This window comes from Corvus kubaryi, unplaced genomic scaffold (genome assembly GCF_017639235.1).
Source record: "Corvus kubaryi isolate FWS band 111438036 unplaced genomic scaffold, C.kubaryi_AGA036_p1.0 37396, whole genome shotgun sequence".
Classification (NCBI taxonomy): Eukaryota; Metazoa; Chordata; class Aves; order Passeriformes; family Corvidae; genus Corvus; species Corvus kubaryi.
In genome coordinates, this window is record NW_024581135.1 from 14,773,927 (window position 1) to 14,790,445 (window position 16,519).

The window sequence follows — 16,519 nt, forward strand, 5'->3', positions numbered from 1 at the left end:
CACCATGACTCCCTGATTCCTGAAGAAATGTAAAGGTGCTATCAAGAGCAAGAGGAAACTCTTTTGCACTTTCAAACAGTACTCCCTGGGTTATACCACTGCAGAAGTGGAGCAAGCCAATGAGTTAAGATCTACATATTAAACACACCCATGTTGCAAACTGTTAAAATCTGACTCGCTACTCTGAGTTAAACAGAAGTATTTGGAACTCAAAATATTTTGATATTTTGTAGTTGTTTCCATCCTCTTTCTCTACTCTCTGAGAGCAACCAAGACTGAAAGCTCGAGTCAACAGTCAGAAAGGGCAGTTCTTAGCCCAAGAGACAATCAGGAAGCACTGAATTTGTTGAGACTAATTAAATTTCCGACCTGTTCCTGCAGTGATGAGAGGATCACGTAAGTCAGCTGGGAATTTGATGGAGGCCTGCATTTAAATAGAAAGAGGTTGTGCTGGAAATTCAGCTAGGCAAGTGCTGTTCATGTCCCTCCGTTGACTCCAGTGGTATTGAACTTAAAAAAAAATGGACTTACACAAAGCCCTTTTCTGAAAAACCCCAAGACCTTGGGGACTTAGCTGGGGGAGTAAACAAATGGGGCTTTTTGTTTCCTTAGGAGGAGGGCATGTAGCTAAAAGGCAGCTCTCCCATCCTTCCCTCCCCCTTTGAGCTGGCAGCCCCACCTGTTACAAGGCAGAAGTAATCAGAGAGATGAACAGCACAAGAGGTATTTTTATAGGATGAACCCACCGGGTCAGCTGGAGGCCTGCTGAAACCCAATATCAAGTTGTGGCTGCAGACAGGCATGGTGAGAGGCTTGGGGGAGGAGGGTGCTGAAGGATGGGTAGAGGGAAAGCAGGGCAGTCCCAAAGGAGGCAGAACTTTGCTTGGGAGACTTCTGTTTCCCTTTGGTGCCCCTGAAAAATGAATAGTTGGGATTGTTGATTAAATGTGTGAGCTAGGGCTGGTTGCAGGGGGGGGGATAAGGGGAAGCGGTGGGGCAGGGGCAGTAGGAACAGCACTCACAGGAACAAAGAGCACATGTGTGCACAGGCACTGTGTGCCCAGTCACCAGGGGAAGGGGTGACTCAGAGGTATCTATTTCATTCATTCACCTGCTTCTCTCTCCTTTTGTACATAATAAACAGAGAACCATAGCACTTCAGACTTCCCCCTTCCCAGCCCTCCTGGTACCGCCAGCACTGGGCCAGCATGTTTATTCCAGAGAAACTTATTGTCTGACCATGACAGAGTTCCCCCCACGCCTCTCATGTAGTCAGAAACTTGCTGCTGAAGGGGCTACTTGGGGAATAAACACCTGCAAGGAGCCACAGCTGTGGCGTGAGCTGCTCTCCTAATGCTCTGTTTAGGATTACAGCACTCCAGAGTATCACATTACCCCAGTGGCTGCACTGAAACCTGGTATTAATTCACATTAGCAAGGATCAGATTTAGTATGTTGGGAGGGGGAGGACTGTTATTATTGTTTCTAAAACTGCTGGAGCAAACTCCTAGGATTGGTCTTTCATTAATACTGGCAATGGCCAGAGAAGCTTCTTTGTTCCTCCACACCCCTGGCCACTCACCCTGTCTCCTCTTGCATGAGTGCCTCTAAACACAGCTGCTTATTTCCATGATGGGGTTACTTGCTTATTTTTATTTTTGGTGTACCAAAGTTAGTAACTTTCAAAGCAAATTTCTGGATGTTGTGGAATTGCTTTGGAGTGCAGAGGTCTTCCAATAATGGGAGGAGAGCTACAGTGTGGTGTGGGATCACCTCTTTTCCATGCTCATGATAGATTACCCAAAGATTGGAAAAAGGGAAAGTAAGAACAGTGAAACTTTGGGATAGATTTGTGCAAGGAGGGTAAGAAGGGCATGGAGTCTTCATTACCAGGTAATTTTGAGCATATCTTTTGGGTTGATCTGATTTTGTCTTTGGATAGGGACATTCTGCATGCCCTTCAATGTCCTTTTCAATGTCCCTGCAGCCATTTATAAGGGTGAGGTGGAGTAACTTTTCTTCCTTGCTTTCCCTACCCACACCATCCTTTCTTTACTGAGTGTTGCTGAGGCTGTTTCTGTTTGAGGAGTGTAGGTACTCCCCAGGCTTATGGGTGGCACCTAGAGTGCTGTTGTTCCTGGAGGGCCTCATGATATAATCTTGGTGCTTTTCCAAACCAAGGGCTATTTCACATATGTATAATTGACCCCTAATTTCAGATGTTGCTTCTTGAATCCAAGGGAACAAAACCATCAGTAGCAACAACCCCCGTTCAGTACAGATAGGGTTAAACATCACTGGAATGCCCATGCAGAGCCTTGGAACAGATATGAAAAAGGAAGTGAAAAAAGTTTTTCACCTGAAGCCTTCCCTCAGAGGTTGCAAAACCATGTTTATTAATTTTATTTACAGTTTTAGAGTTATCTTGAAATGTCGTTATTATTGGCCGTGCTGCCAAATTCAGAAAAGTACCAATGTTTAGCTAGAGACGGGTGGACGAGAACAACAGGGCCAGAGATGGGCCATGTGCTGTATGCAGTGCCAGGGGTGAAGAATGAGGACTAGCACATCATCTATTGACTATTGTGTGACATTTCTTTGTGTAGAGCACAGAATTGTTCTGGTATTTGTTAGAGTGTCAGCCTTCTGCATAGAAATCTTCTACACATCATCCAGATTTGTAAAGCCAGAAGAGGACATCTGAATATCAGGTTTCACCTCCTATACAAACACAGGCCTTCTAATTTCAGCTTATTACATGTCTGTTGAATATTTTATTCCAGAAAAACATCCAGGAGATGGGAAATCAAGTGCTTCATGTGGTGCTTTATTCCAATTAAGCTGGTGAATTCTGATTCCATTCCCCTGCTGCCCTAGTGTGATCCCACACCATCCTGATGGGAATGGTATGCACTGCAGAGGACAGTCCATCTTCAGAGATCTTATTGGCACCTCACTATCAACACCCTGTAACCATCCCTCTTTTATATACCACAGTGTCCCTCTCAGATGGCAAACTTAGTAGGCATCTGTCATAGGTTAGCAAGCATAGTCCCGGAAGGGACGTCCTTGCTAAGGGGTGCTTACAGTTTCCTCTGGGAACTGATAGAACCTATCAGCTGGCCAGTTTGAATATGGACAATTCTCTAAGCCACTTAAAGTTGTGATCACCTCTGTGATCCACATTTAAGAATAGGCAAACTCCCCCTCCAAGCTCTCTCTCGTTTCCGGCACTGGGACAGGTGGCTGCGGGCCCCGTGTGGGGGCCAGCGGGCCCGGCCAGGCCCTGCTTGGGCCAGGCCGGGCCGGGCCACGGCCATCATGAAGCCATGGACCTGTTCCAGCCATGGAACCCCCCCCCACTGCCTTGCCGTGGGCAGCCGGAGCGGCTCGGCTCTCCCCCCTCTCCACTGCGATAAGAAAAATTCAACATTCCAGCTGCAAAGCTGCAAGGCCGAGGTGAGAGTAACCCTTTTATTGCTATGAAGAGCTGAAAACCTGAGGGAAGAGAGAGAGGAGATGCTTAAAGCTGAAATTCTGTTGTGAAGCTATGATATATCAGAGTATCCTGTTGTAATTTCATGAAGATATGGGGGGTGGAGTGTTCAACTCGTGAGCAAAAGCACCTGCGCTGAGATAGGCAGATGCTGACGCAGCTGTAATTTCATGAGAAGTTTGGACAGGGAGAGATGAACCAGATGAGGACTTTTGCTCCAAACGGGAAAGGAGAAAACCTCAGTCCGTAGAGATGAACCAGATGAGGACTTTTGCTCCAAATGGGAAAGGAGAAAACCTCAGTTCCTAGAGATGCTCCCAGAGATAGTCCTAACGATGAAGATGAGGAAGACCCTTTGCTCCCAGGGAAGGAGAAGGGCCTCTGTTTTTGTTTCTGAACGGCTCAACCTTAAAATTATACCCCAAAAAACTTCAAGAGTGGACCCTCGAAAGCAGTTGCGGGAAAAGCTGCAAGTCGGGGGAAAGGACTCACACGCAGGCAGAGAGACTCCTCTTCCTAAATGGACTGAACGATATTTGGAAGTGGGCGGCTGTCTCGTTGTGATAATGTTTTCATAGCATGAGCAAGAAGAGACTTCTCTTTCTAAATGGACTGAACAAGGTTATTATGGAAGTGGTAAACAGACTGAACATCTTAAGGGTTGTCTTTTCACATTGTCAGTGGGAGAAGGGAGGAAGGTGGGGGGAGGAGGAGAGTTCTGAAGGTGGTATAATTTTTTTCTTCTTTTAGGTCTGTTAATAAACTTCTTTATATTCTTTCAAGTTTGGTGCCTGTTTTGCATTTCTCCTAATTCTTATCTCACAGCAGATAAACTGTAATGAGTATTTTGGACCAAACCACTACAGCATCTTAGTCATCAATGAGTTTGGGATCATATTTAGTGAGTTACAGTGCTGGACTGTTAGACCCTGGATTGCTCTGGTATCAGTAAAGTAGCTGCTCCTGTATATTAGGGCAACTATCGTGGCCAGTCTGGATATAGCTCTTGATTTTTATTCCTCTGCTAGGTTTTCTGAGCCATGTGTATGTCTCCTGCTGATGCTGTGTTTTTAGGATTATTGCTTTCTCCTGTGCTCTGACATCCAAGTCTATTAAAGTTCATTTTGTTTCCCCTGGAAGAAAAAGAAACAGGAAAAAGAAAATCCTGTCTTCAATGTTCACGTGTTTTTCTGAGGGCTTTCAGCATTACACTGTTGTGTGTGTAAATTGAAGGCAAGGCTCTGCTGAACAGGTTTATCTCTTCAGCATGTTATCACTCTCTGGACAACAGGACTTCATACAGGGCGGAATTAATGGGCTTCTGATGGAGTCACAATGCAGCTTCTCAAAGGCCAGTCTGTCTGGGAAACTCCAGGTATTTCTGAGAAACCCTTGAAGAAATTAGGTGACTCCAGGAAAATGCAAAGATTTAGAGAACTCTGTTGGTGTGTTCTTCTGACCTGTGTTTGGATACATCCAAAAATTCATGCCTACCTCTCGTCTCTGCAGATCTAGGACTCTGAGTACAACAAGTGTTTGGAGGGCAAGGATGAAGCAACACAGGAGACTTAGTCATTAGTGGGGACTGTTTTCCTTCAGACAACATCAAACAGAACAGGGTGTTCAGCTGTCCTGCCTGTGGATCTCAGTGTGTTTGTGAGAACAGAAAGTATCCTCGTGGCAGGTGGGGAGGTTCCACAGAGAGCGATGAGGGAGCTTTTCTGACCAGACATAACCACAGCTCCAGTTACTCCTGATCATTTAAGATCACTTGACATTTTCTGCAAGAGGAGAAGAGGTCCAGTGTCTGGGTAGCATTCTTGTTAGATCAGTTTGCTTCTGCTTGAATTTTCTGCTTTCACTTTCAGCTGCAGGCACACTTCTTTTGTCTTTCCTTTCCTGAGCTTTTGCAAACATTGTGCTGTGAAACAGCTACTTCCACTCATCTCTACATTTCATCAGGTAGCAAATATCTCTGCGATACAGTTCTTGGCTGAATTTGCTCAGAATGAAAGGTGTTGATGCATTGTCTCACACAGAGAAATACTAACAAACCAAACAAAAAGAAACATTTCTAAAGACAGTACAGAAAATAATCTGCTGTAGAAGAGGTGAGAATCATCTAAAAATGAAAAACCATCAAAATAAAGTAAATGTGTTCTTTTCATCAGAACATACACAGTTGAGTAAGTTGCCTGTCATTATGGCATAGAAAATCCAACATCTGGATAAGTGATGAAATTTCATAACCTCCCCTGTATAACCTTGCTTGATTTTGACACTTGTGACTTATGACAGGTTTAGAGGTCAACCCTGAAGCGTGAGTATTGTTTCAATCATGCTGTTCCCTCTCATGAATTACGTTAGCAAGGGCTTGGTCACAGTTATCTGTGCAACAAAGAAATATTGTAGTAGAAGTTGTAGCATGGTAGGATAGTTACTGTGGTGATGTAGTTAAAATGCCTGGGAGAGAGATTTTCATTGTTGAAAAGTCTACATAATAAAGTTTAATGTAGTCCATAGGGCACGTTTTTTCCTTAGGATTTATGAGTGGAGCTTGGTGAGTGCTGCGTATTTTGGTCTGATCACCAAAATGGAAAATCAGAGAGGAAGAAAAGGCTCAACCAACACGATAACCTTTTGAGGTTTAGGATGAAAGGAAAAGGTTAATTTTGGATCTAAATGAAATGTTTCATTGGAATGAAATTGAAAGGCTTTTACACTTATTAGTTACTCAGATAATTTAGAAACTTCTTTTCTCCTTGCTTTTAAGTGCAGTGCCTATTTTTAATTGTAAAGTTTGTTTTGAAAATACCTGAGAGATTTTGAAAGATGTCAACACTGATATGTTCTTTGGCCAAAAATATTCACCACACTCTGCTCAGTTTGGTGATCTCTTTTAGTCCTACTCTAACGCCAGCTTTTGGCACACTAACTATTATTATTATTAATAATAACCATAATATCATCACCCAGCTGTGCTTAGAAGGCTTGGGCACCAGTCCCAGATCTGCTATGACAAATCTTTTCAGCTCTCTGGGCTTCTGTTTCACCTCCCACTCTTTGGCTCTCTTATCTAGTCAGATTTAAAGTCACAGGGTCAGGAACTCTCATATATGGAGCCTCTTACGTACACACCAGTGCTTGCGCTACTGCTTCTGCTACAACAGCATGAACAGTGGATTTTCTGCTCCATCCTCCCCCATTGATCAGCCCACTACAGGGATTTCTGAAGTGTCTCAGCCACCTAAGACAGCTAGCTCCATGAGAGAAGGGAAAACGAGGCAGCAAAACCAATAAAGAAATGATATATGTTTGCATTCTCTATGCAGAGCCCGAGTGGTTTGTCTGGGGAGTGGGTGAAACCGAACTGGGACTATAAGTACTGCAGCCACTCTTTGCTCAGCTGTGATTAACTTCTGTGTGAAGCAAAGTAGTATACACCCAAAATACTGTTTGCATGGAAGACCAGCAAGGATCTGAGGAGACTGAATATAAATATAAAATAAAACTGAGAGAGAGGGAATGAAAATATGACTTTTGGGTTTTTTTTAACCTGTTTAACCTGGATACCTGTTTTGAGAGGCCTCATTCCATGTCAGCCTAGACCGTGGGGGGGGGGTGGGAGGGGACAAAATGTGCCTTTTCCTCCCTGCATCTGTAGTTATGTTCCTGTCTAGAGAGTAGGTTGGGGAATTGGATATATGGGAGAAGGAACCAGCAGCAAACAAGACGCAGAGCATTGAGCCAGTTTGAAAGCTAGCACTTGCAGTGGTGCTGGTACAAACCCAACACATTCTAGAGGCAAAATGCTGTGAAAAAAATTATCAGAAAGGACTCAGAGAACCTATCTCATATTGTTTAATTTTCTTCTGCATCTGGGCCACCAGGGCTTTATGTATGTCTTTAGTAAATCCATTAGGATAGCGTCAAAGATACCTGACTACCTCATTTTCTCCTTCCATAGTATTTGACTGCTTGGCAACCTGATTGTTGAACCTGCTGCATAACATATTTTGGAGCAAGAACCTGCAAGAAGGTTGTGCAGAGCAGGAGAGTCTGGGTTTGATAGCAGGCAGCAAGGCTGACCTGCTCTGTATTTCAGGTCTTTTTTTCTTGACTGTGCTTCCCAGAAAACAGGATTAAAAACTTGGGGGTTTGCTGCCAAACCACACGGAGTGTCCATTTTTATGACTTCTGTGACTAGATAGTGGTGCACCTGCCAAACAAGCGTAGCCTCACTGCTGCCCTCTCCACCCCACATTCTGCAGACCCAAGACCTGGTTATCTGCACTTCCATGTGCAACAGCATTGCTGAATGCCATTCCCAGCACATCAGAGAAACACCTTGACAGAGGGAGAGCAGCTGCTGGTGGTTCTGTTGACAGTGATATGGAAACTGAGTCAGAAGCTGTTTCTAGCATAGGGCTGCATTGTCAGCTTTCAGAATTTGGCCCCAAAAAAGAGGTTCGAACTGAGCCTTGGTTAAAGCTCCCTCATTCATACTTAAGTCCAGACCTAAATCCTACTGTGTCAGAGGGTGGCTGTTTCTTACCTGTTGAAATATTTCTCCTGGGACAAGTCACCAGGCCTGGCATCAAAAGGGTGATTTTTGAGCCTCAGAAAACTCTTTTGTGGGTTTTGTGCTAGGGAGTGACTGAAACTTGCTACTGGTTCATTTCAACTACATCCACCGAACTGTAACTCACTACTGCATACAAGTTCAGCAGGAACATTCCCAAAACCCCCGTAGAAGAAATTTACGGTTGCTCAACGCTCTGTTACTGGCGGCCACAACTGTGTGTGCTCCACATGTCTTTGTAATCACTTAATGACTCATTTCCTTAATCTCTCATTTCCTATAGCCTTATTACAAGCAATTCATAAACCCAGATCCATAGCCGTTCTCTGGCTGTAGTCAGGAAGCACTGAACTGACTGCATCTGGTTGGTTGGCTGAAGTACCCTTCTCTATTCCCCTCTGAAACTTTCCACTGGACCCTGTCTTTTGCTGCAGTGACACCTACTGATGAGGTAAGAGTGTATTAACTACGCGGTCCCTTGTTGCCAAACCCAGCCAGCAACCACTTCCTGGTACTAACCAGATGTTTCTGCTCTTTTGGAGCAAATTTCACACTACACTGGGAGAGGTTTTACATGGTCTTGACTGTAACACACCAGTGGCCAGCAGACCTGAACAGAGATCACTGCAGCAGGAAGAAATGGCACTTCGTGTCCAAGCTTCTCATTCAGCCATCAACCAACTTATGGCCTTGGGAAGAAAATCTTGCAAGGCAACATCCCTGGTGATGCTATATGGCACTGAGGAAGCAGCCAAACAGCCAGCATGCCTTTGCTTTCCTCTAGAGATTCTTTTATTTTTCTGGAGAAATAACTACTGCCAGGAAGTTGTAACCTTGATACCTCCTCAAAGCACCCCGTGGTGACTGGGAGAAGGGGAGTGAAAGCCTGAGCCCCACTGCTTGGTGCTGCCAGGCCACGGGTTTCTCTTTCAGTGAAAACTGTTTCTCTCTCAAACCTCAGTCTTTTCCCTATACAATTATTTGGAAAATTTCAGCTTCAGTTAAAACACTATAAAAACCAACCTGCAACATCTCAAGAAGAGAAGAAATGGGTTAGTACTCCAGAAGGGAAAGAGGAGAGTCAAGGAAAGGGTGAAGGAAATAAGGACACGTTCTCACTGGAGACCTTGGGTTTAAGCCAGTTTGCCATGAATGTTATCTGTTCTCTAATATACCTAAATATTAATTCATGTTGGAGACAGCATGATAAAGGAATGAGCACAGGATAGGGTAGGATAGGATTAGGTAGGATGGGATAGGTTAGGAATTGTCAAAACATTCCTCAATCTCCCCCTGTGCTTTGAGATCCTATCTGGCTGGCACTGCAGGTTAGCATCTTAAATCTGAGGCCAGTGATCCAGAGCCAATGGGTAAGCATTGTGAAACAGTGTTGTAAATTCACGATCTCTAAGCCTGTCTGTGAAGGAAAGGGCTATGATAATCTGCATGGAAGCTTTGGGACATAACAGGTCTGCACAAGAGGAGGAGTACTGAAAAGGTTCTCTTTCACACTAGAAAACCTGGCTACATTTTAGCCATTGTTTTGTAGGATTGCAGTGCCTGAACATGAATTCCCCTGCTCATTTTGATGCAGAAGAAATGCATCTTCACCATCCATCTTCCACTTCACCGTCACCACAGCACAAACGGGGCAAACACACTGAGAAGATAAATAACCTACCCAACGTAGAAAGGAGGAGCTTCCTGAGATGTATCAAAGTAAAGCAGAATCTACCTACAGCCTGCAGAAAGGCTTTTGCCAACAGGTCCTCTGAATAAAAAGGACCTCGGGTACTTGTTATTAAATACTGGCTACATTATGTCAGGTACTATGTGTTGTACCACCTCATTCTGGATGGATTCTGCTCACCTCTGCTACCCACTTTTCAAGTAAATTCAGGGTCTTCTGGGCAAGAATCTGAAATCTCACTGTTCTGTTTCTGTGACTTCTCCTGTAAGACTCTCCAGAAAAGAGGTCCTATCTTGAAAACTTGAGTCTTTCTCAGGATGGAAGGTACTACAAAAAGAGAGAAATTATAGATGCAAATTCTCTCATCTTTGATGAAGCTCCATGGTGAGATGATTGGGCTCAGCAGTTTAAAAAGGTCTTCAGCTTTTAAAGAAATTCTGTCATGGCTGATGGGGACATGAACAAGGGGCACCAAACCACAGCGTTTCCACAGAGCCCACAAACATAAACAGCGAGATCCTTCATGGATACCAAGTAAATCAGAGCTGCTAGAGTTCAGGGGAAGAGAGAAATGTCCTCATGGTGGTGCAGACAGACAGACAGACAGTAGAGTGGCTTTGTAGTGTCTAATTTGTTAGAATAATGCAGCAAGACAGATCACATAACATGAAAACCTTATCTAACTACCCCTGTACACAACCTGACCTGGTGCTACAAAGAGCTCCAGTGTTGTCAGCTGAGAAACCACAGTGTTTGCACTGAGATCTCGCAGTCCCCCAGCACAAGAAGCCATGGCATTGCACCAGATTATCTGTGATTTCCAGTTTTTGCAGGCACAAGAGGTCAGTGCCACAGCGCCTGCAGGGAATGTGACTTTTCAGCTGTCTTGCTCTCCCCAGTACACTTTGACCTTTGAGCAATCTACTATCAAAGAACCAATTATTCTCAACACTCATAGATTTTCCTCCATAGACTCAATGCCACATGGTTGCCCGGGGGCAAGGCATCATGCTAATCAAGGCAATGATTCAAGGGAAGGCAGAGGGGGGTTGTCATGACCAAGAGCCTGGGGTCCACTTCTGCCTCTCAGCCACAAATATGGACTGAGTCTCGCCTGCTTGTTCCTTCCCTCTCCCCCAAGTTTGTGCCATGATCCCGTCCTTGTGTAAGTTGTATAAAGAAATTAAAAGAGATACACCAGTGTATTCCAGTATCTCTTGCCATACTCAAGTTTCCCTGTCATCTATAGGTCTCCTCTTAAAAGAGGCTCTGTTGTCCAGTGCTTATTTATCTTTTTATTCCTCAGCACCCAGAATTACCTCTCCTCTGTCCTTGTGCCTGCAGCAACTGGAGCCATTGGAAAAGTGACACTAGGAAAGTATCACTCTCTTGGTGGGATGGGGAAGAAAAGAGGAGGCTGCTGTCCCACATGGCAGACCCATCCAAGTATCCCACTGCTCACTCAGTGTCCACAGCCTCCTTTGACCTCACCTGCCACCACTGCATACTCTGAGATCACAGCATCAGGACTGATGAAAAATCAAAGACCCATCCAGGAAAGGATCTTGCTTCCAACAGCAGGCACAGGGAGCTGCCTATAATTTTCCCACCCAAAGGCGTTAATGTGCAAGAAAATGCATTAAAATGTCAAAAAGTTCTGACAACTTCGCTCACTGTGACCACCAGAATCCTGAAGCTAAAGAGTGAACACATTTCCCAGTTGTGCTGACTATTAGCCCCAGCCCAGGATGTCAATATAGAAAAATATCTCCAGGAGTATACCTGAGCCCAGACAGGTCAGAAATTCAGTTTCAAGTGCATGAAGACACTGACTTTCCCAGGTTAATGTGGTATCACAATGTGGCCTCAGAGTAAGATGAGGAGAACTCACCTGGTTAACTTCTAGGAGGGAGATGTTTTACAGATATTTTATACCTTTTAATAGTGTTATTGACTGTTCTGTCACTAAGTCTCAAGATCTTTTAAAGTGGAAAGTGTGGAGAGCTGAATGAATGTGCTGGAAATTCATTCATCCCCTGCAGACAGGTGGGGTTAATTCTGACTAGCACAAACCTAGTGGGGGGATGGAGAAAGAAGATAAACACATAGAAGAAATAGAAGTTTATGGACTTACTGCACAGTTAAACCTGACAGGTAGGATTGTACTTCAGAATAGTTTGTTTTCCTGCAGTTGTTCCAGATGTCTTTGTTGCAAACCAAAAACATCTACAAAGGGCCTGCAAGCCTCAAATCCCACTTGTACTGCATGGAGGTGATGACTGCGCTTTAAAAGAGCTCAGGATTATTCAGTGGCACATCCTGGGGCGTAAATCAGCTGAAATTTAACCTTAATCACTATGGGTAATCCACGGAAAGGGTTTGGTTCAGACTGCAAGGGTAAAACCAGACAAGGCTGAAAGTACTCAAGGCTTCTGAAGGAAGAAAACTTTGAGGTAGGGATGTTGTTGGCTAAGACAAAACCATCATATTTCAGGAAAAAATACTAAATGCTCAGATTATAAAGCATTCTGACATGCATATGTGAGCAGTCTTTCTCTTTAATAGCAGGATGTAAATGCTTTCTTTCTTTTTGTAAATATAGGAGACAATTTCAGCCTGAGTAAGTTTGATTTTGAACGACTAAAAAGTCAATAATCCCACTCCCAAAAGGAACTGCAAAATATAAGAGCAGAATATGAGAGTAGAAATGCAAAATACTATGACTGAAATGCCTGCTTGTCTCCTTCAACTTTAGAGTCCTTAGAGAATTAGAGGTGCTCTACACCAAAGCAAAAGTATTACATACCAGAGCTCTGAAAAAAAAAAAAAAAGAAAAAGCAGAAAGTTAGAGGCTGAGGTACCTTTTTTTGCAGCTGGAGACCTAAAAAGATAGAAACCAAATGCTTTGCCTTTTTGATAGGTATTTGGTTTTTTCAAAGGAAAGAAGCTACTGGAGAAATTGAAGAGGATGATTCCTTGTACCTAAATGGAAGATGGAAGTTAAACTCCGCCTACTCAAGACTTCATAGAATGTGTATGTTGGGGAAGAAAAGAGGAGGGGAAACTTTTTCTTACCAGGACACACATATCTGAGCAGCTCCTGTGTGGAAAACATTCCCATGGTGTGGCTTGTGCAGGTCCTGTTGGGTAATAGGATGCTCCAACCAATAAAGGCAATGTGCTGCTGGTCCTGGCTTACAACACCTCATCTCTCTGGGTCCATGGCCTTGTTCCTCCAAGGAATGATGCATCCCTGTGGATTTCTGACCATGGCTCCCCAGTGTCACCATCATTGATGCTCCCCAATCTCCATCTTTCTGGCATAAGTTGTGCATGCACTGAGGCTCCTGCATGTGTGAGTGTTTTAGTACATGGCTTGGAAAGTCAGGAATGTTAGTCCCACATGATTTATGTTGAAAGCCTTCAATTCCCACAATTTTCTACATCTGCCTCATACTTCTCTGTCTTTCATTAATTACACTTCATTAGTTGTTTTGTTTTTCATTGGAGGCATAGGTGAGAAAAAATCAGGTACTTCCCATGGAAGCAAAAAATATCTTAAAGCTGCCCCATGAAATGGATCATTCCCAGATTTAGGAAGAGCCAGCGAAGACATCCTGGCAAGTGCTGAGAGTGCTGCAGGGGCCAAGTCTCTCCCAATTATTTTGCCTCCCAAGATCTTGTCTCCTGGCTTGATTAGTCCTTCAGACCACGTGAGAAGGAAAATGTTGAAAAGAGGAGGTGGGTGAGAGGGACGTGTTTCTTACTTTGTTTCAGAAGCAACTCCATAAATCTCCCCATATTAAGGTCTTCCATATCCGGATTTTCAATATCAGCTTGTCACTTCAAGCTGTCTGACATGAACTGCTGGATGGGGCTGCCGTCTTCTCCATGGCTCGCTCACATCCCACCCAGACGCCAGAAAAGGTTAAAAGAACCAGTGAAAAATGCAAAAGATGACAGTTCGGAGCATAGATATTTTCCAGAGTTGCAACCTATTGACCTATTTTCATCAGGCTCAGTGGCATAGACTGTATATCAGGATCAGGGAACATCAACAGAAGAAGGAAAAGGATAGTCTAAGAAAGAATAATTCTCATGGTGAATTTAAAGCGACCAAATACTACCTTAGTTCTCCCAGATCTTCCTGTAGATCTAGCAGCCACCTAAGACTTGGAGATTTCTGACTCATTTCACAAAAATGTGCTTTGGAGTTCAGCAGGTGACTGAGTTCTATTTTTTTTTCTTTTTAAGGGAAAATATAAATGTATATGGGTTTATAAACCATTCTCTTCTTACTATTATATTCATTATTATATTGTGCTGGAGTGCAAAAGTTACAGAAGCAGGTAGGAACAGAATGGGAGAAAAGCACTGAAAACCTGAAGAGGGCTTTGAGATCTACTCAAATCCCAGGGGCATAGGTCTCAGAAAGCTGGCAAGTTAGACCACTGAAGGTGCAAATACATAATTGTTTATAAGCACTGGGCACCACCAAAGAAACTTATTTTTAACTGCGTTTTCTCCAGACTTCTGGATTTCTGGAAACAGATATTTAAAATGAACGTTGTAGGACCCATAGCCACAGGTTACTTTAGAAATCAAAGGCAGAAGTGGATTAAAACCCAGATATTTTTCAGGAGAACAATTCTTCTATTGGTAAGTAATACAACTGCCTAAATCCAGTCTCCAGCTCAAAAGGTTCCTAAACACGTGATTGCTGAGGAGATATAATGGGGAAATGCTACCTTATCTCTGACCTGATTTTAAGCTCTCTCTTTACACATATGCAATGGGTCATACTGCCGAAAGCATGTCCTGGTAGAGATGGCTGATCTCACATGAAACTCAGAGAAAAGTGAGGATGAAAAGTGAAATATGTCTTCGTTTTTACCTTTTAAAGAACCTTGATTCAAATTAGGACTAGGAGCTAGTAAAGTTGAAACTGGAAAGTTGGGGAAAATTCGTTAACTTCCTCCAAATAGCTGTATGTAGGGTTAGGAAAACACCCCAAATGAACATGGCCTTCCTCAGGGTTTTGTTGTCTTGGTACTCCCATGGGAGCATTGCTGTGATATTTGAGAACCTATAGCTGCTGCAACTAAGATCCAGCTGTGAAAGTGATGATATACAGTAGTGACTAGGAATAGCAGGAAACCAAACTTCAGTGACCCAAATGCCTCTCACAGTCCTCTAAAAAATTATTTCTTTGCCTACTGCATTAACAGCCAGATATTTCCATTCAATATCAATGGGATGTATTGGGGGTGGCATGTGGCCTGTTGCTGGGAATAGATGTATACTTAAAATCAATTTTTCTGGGGTGATACAGGTTCTTTTGAGCTCTTCTCAAGCTTTGAATTCTGCCAACTACTATCAGTTGGGAATTTTAAAAAAACAACCAGAAAAACACTTTACTTTGCTCCAGGTGGCCTTAGCCCACCAACCAGTTCTACGCAGAGTCAAATACAGCTGTCAAGCAGTAATGTGTTTTGGTTTTTTTTCCTCTCCCTGATTATTCCTGGGCTGAAGCTGAACTGATAACCTCAGAGACTGTCTTTTTGGGCTGGCTGCAGACCAAGAATGTCATTTCACAAAGAAGTGCTGAGGTTTCAGAAACAAGGTTTCACTGCAATGTGGAATGAAGCTGGGAAGTTTTAAACACTGTCAAGGGACAGTTAATGCCCTCAACAGCTCCTGCCCCTCACTGAATTCCCTTTTCTCCTGGATGTCAGAGTACCAATCTGCCTTGCGGAAAACATGGGTTCAGCTTGCTCCTTTCCTACTCACTTTCAAAACTTTCCTGTCCAGAAATTCATTGGACTGTGAGGCATAGCAAGTAAAACAGCTTATTTCTTGCATGCCAGGACAGATTAGAGGAGCAACTATCCAACAAAACTTCCCTTTGACAGGAGGGGTGACACTCCTTGGGGTGGTGGCATGTAATCTCCAGCTGAGTTGCTCTGAGGCTTGGGTGTCCCTATCAGCCCATTGCACCTCCTGTTTCCTCTTGAAATCCTTGAGACAGTCCTCAAAATGCCCCATTTTTTTGGCAGGGGACGAAGTTGCAGCAGCAGATAGTCCACGCCTCCCCATCTTCCCTTCCTGGTGTCAAAAGGCACAAGGGAAAAGCTGAACATTGCAGATTTCCAGCCTAATCAGAGAGGCACGTTCCTGTCTTTGCTGACAGCTTTTCTATCCTCCCGAGTATGGTGTGGCCAAAGTGGAGACTGGGGCTGCTGGAAAGCTAAAGGCTTTCTGTATCCATCTGGGTGCATAGCAGAGTGGCTTGCATATGATGCAGATGATGATCTGCTCTCCATTAGTCTGCTTAGTGGATCTAAGTGTACAACAACAGCCTGCCTTGCGTGGTATTGCCACATTTCCAGACGAGTAAAAATGCAGCTAAAACTTTGAAGGTTTGTTTATAGCTCGAATTTTTCCTCAGTACATTTGTTCCTCTTCTTGTCTGCATGCAAATGCGTGTCAAGGGGGAAGGGAATGCTTCCTAAAAGAAATTTAGAAGTTTGTGGAATGGTGTCTGTCTGCTGTCTTATCTGACAGTAGTTCACCAGCTCCAATGGAGAGACTCAGGTCTAGACATCACAGTGTATGTGGGGGTGGGGGTTGAAGGAGAGGGAGAAAAGAGGAAAAAAATGCAATCTTCTTCTTTAAGTGGCTGATTTCCTTCCTCTCATATTATACCAAACAAAATTTTAATGATGAAACCTGCTAACAGCTGGGGCTAATT

General features: G+C 43.7%; 1 long non-coding RNA gene across 1 annotated transcript in view; it reads left to right on the forward strand.

Annotated features, from left to right (window-relative positions):
• The first annotated feature begins 674 nt into the window (after window positions 1-674).
• The window catches only part of LOC121670696, a 49,366-nt gene continuing 33,521 nt past the window's right edge, over window positions 675-16,519 (forward strand). The window contains exon 1 of the long non-coding RNA XR_006018215.1: window positions 675-804. This is a non-coding gene — a long non-coding RNA (uncharacterized LOC121670696). The remainder of the gene's footprint in view (window positions 805-16,519) is intronic.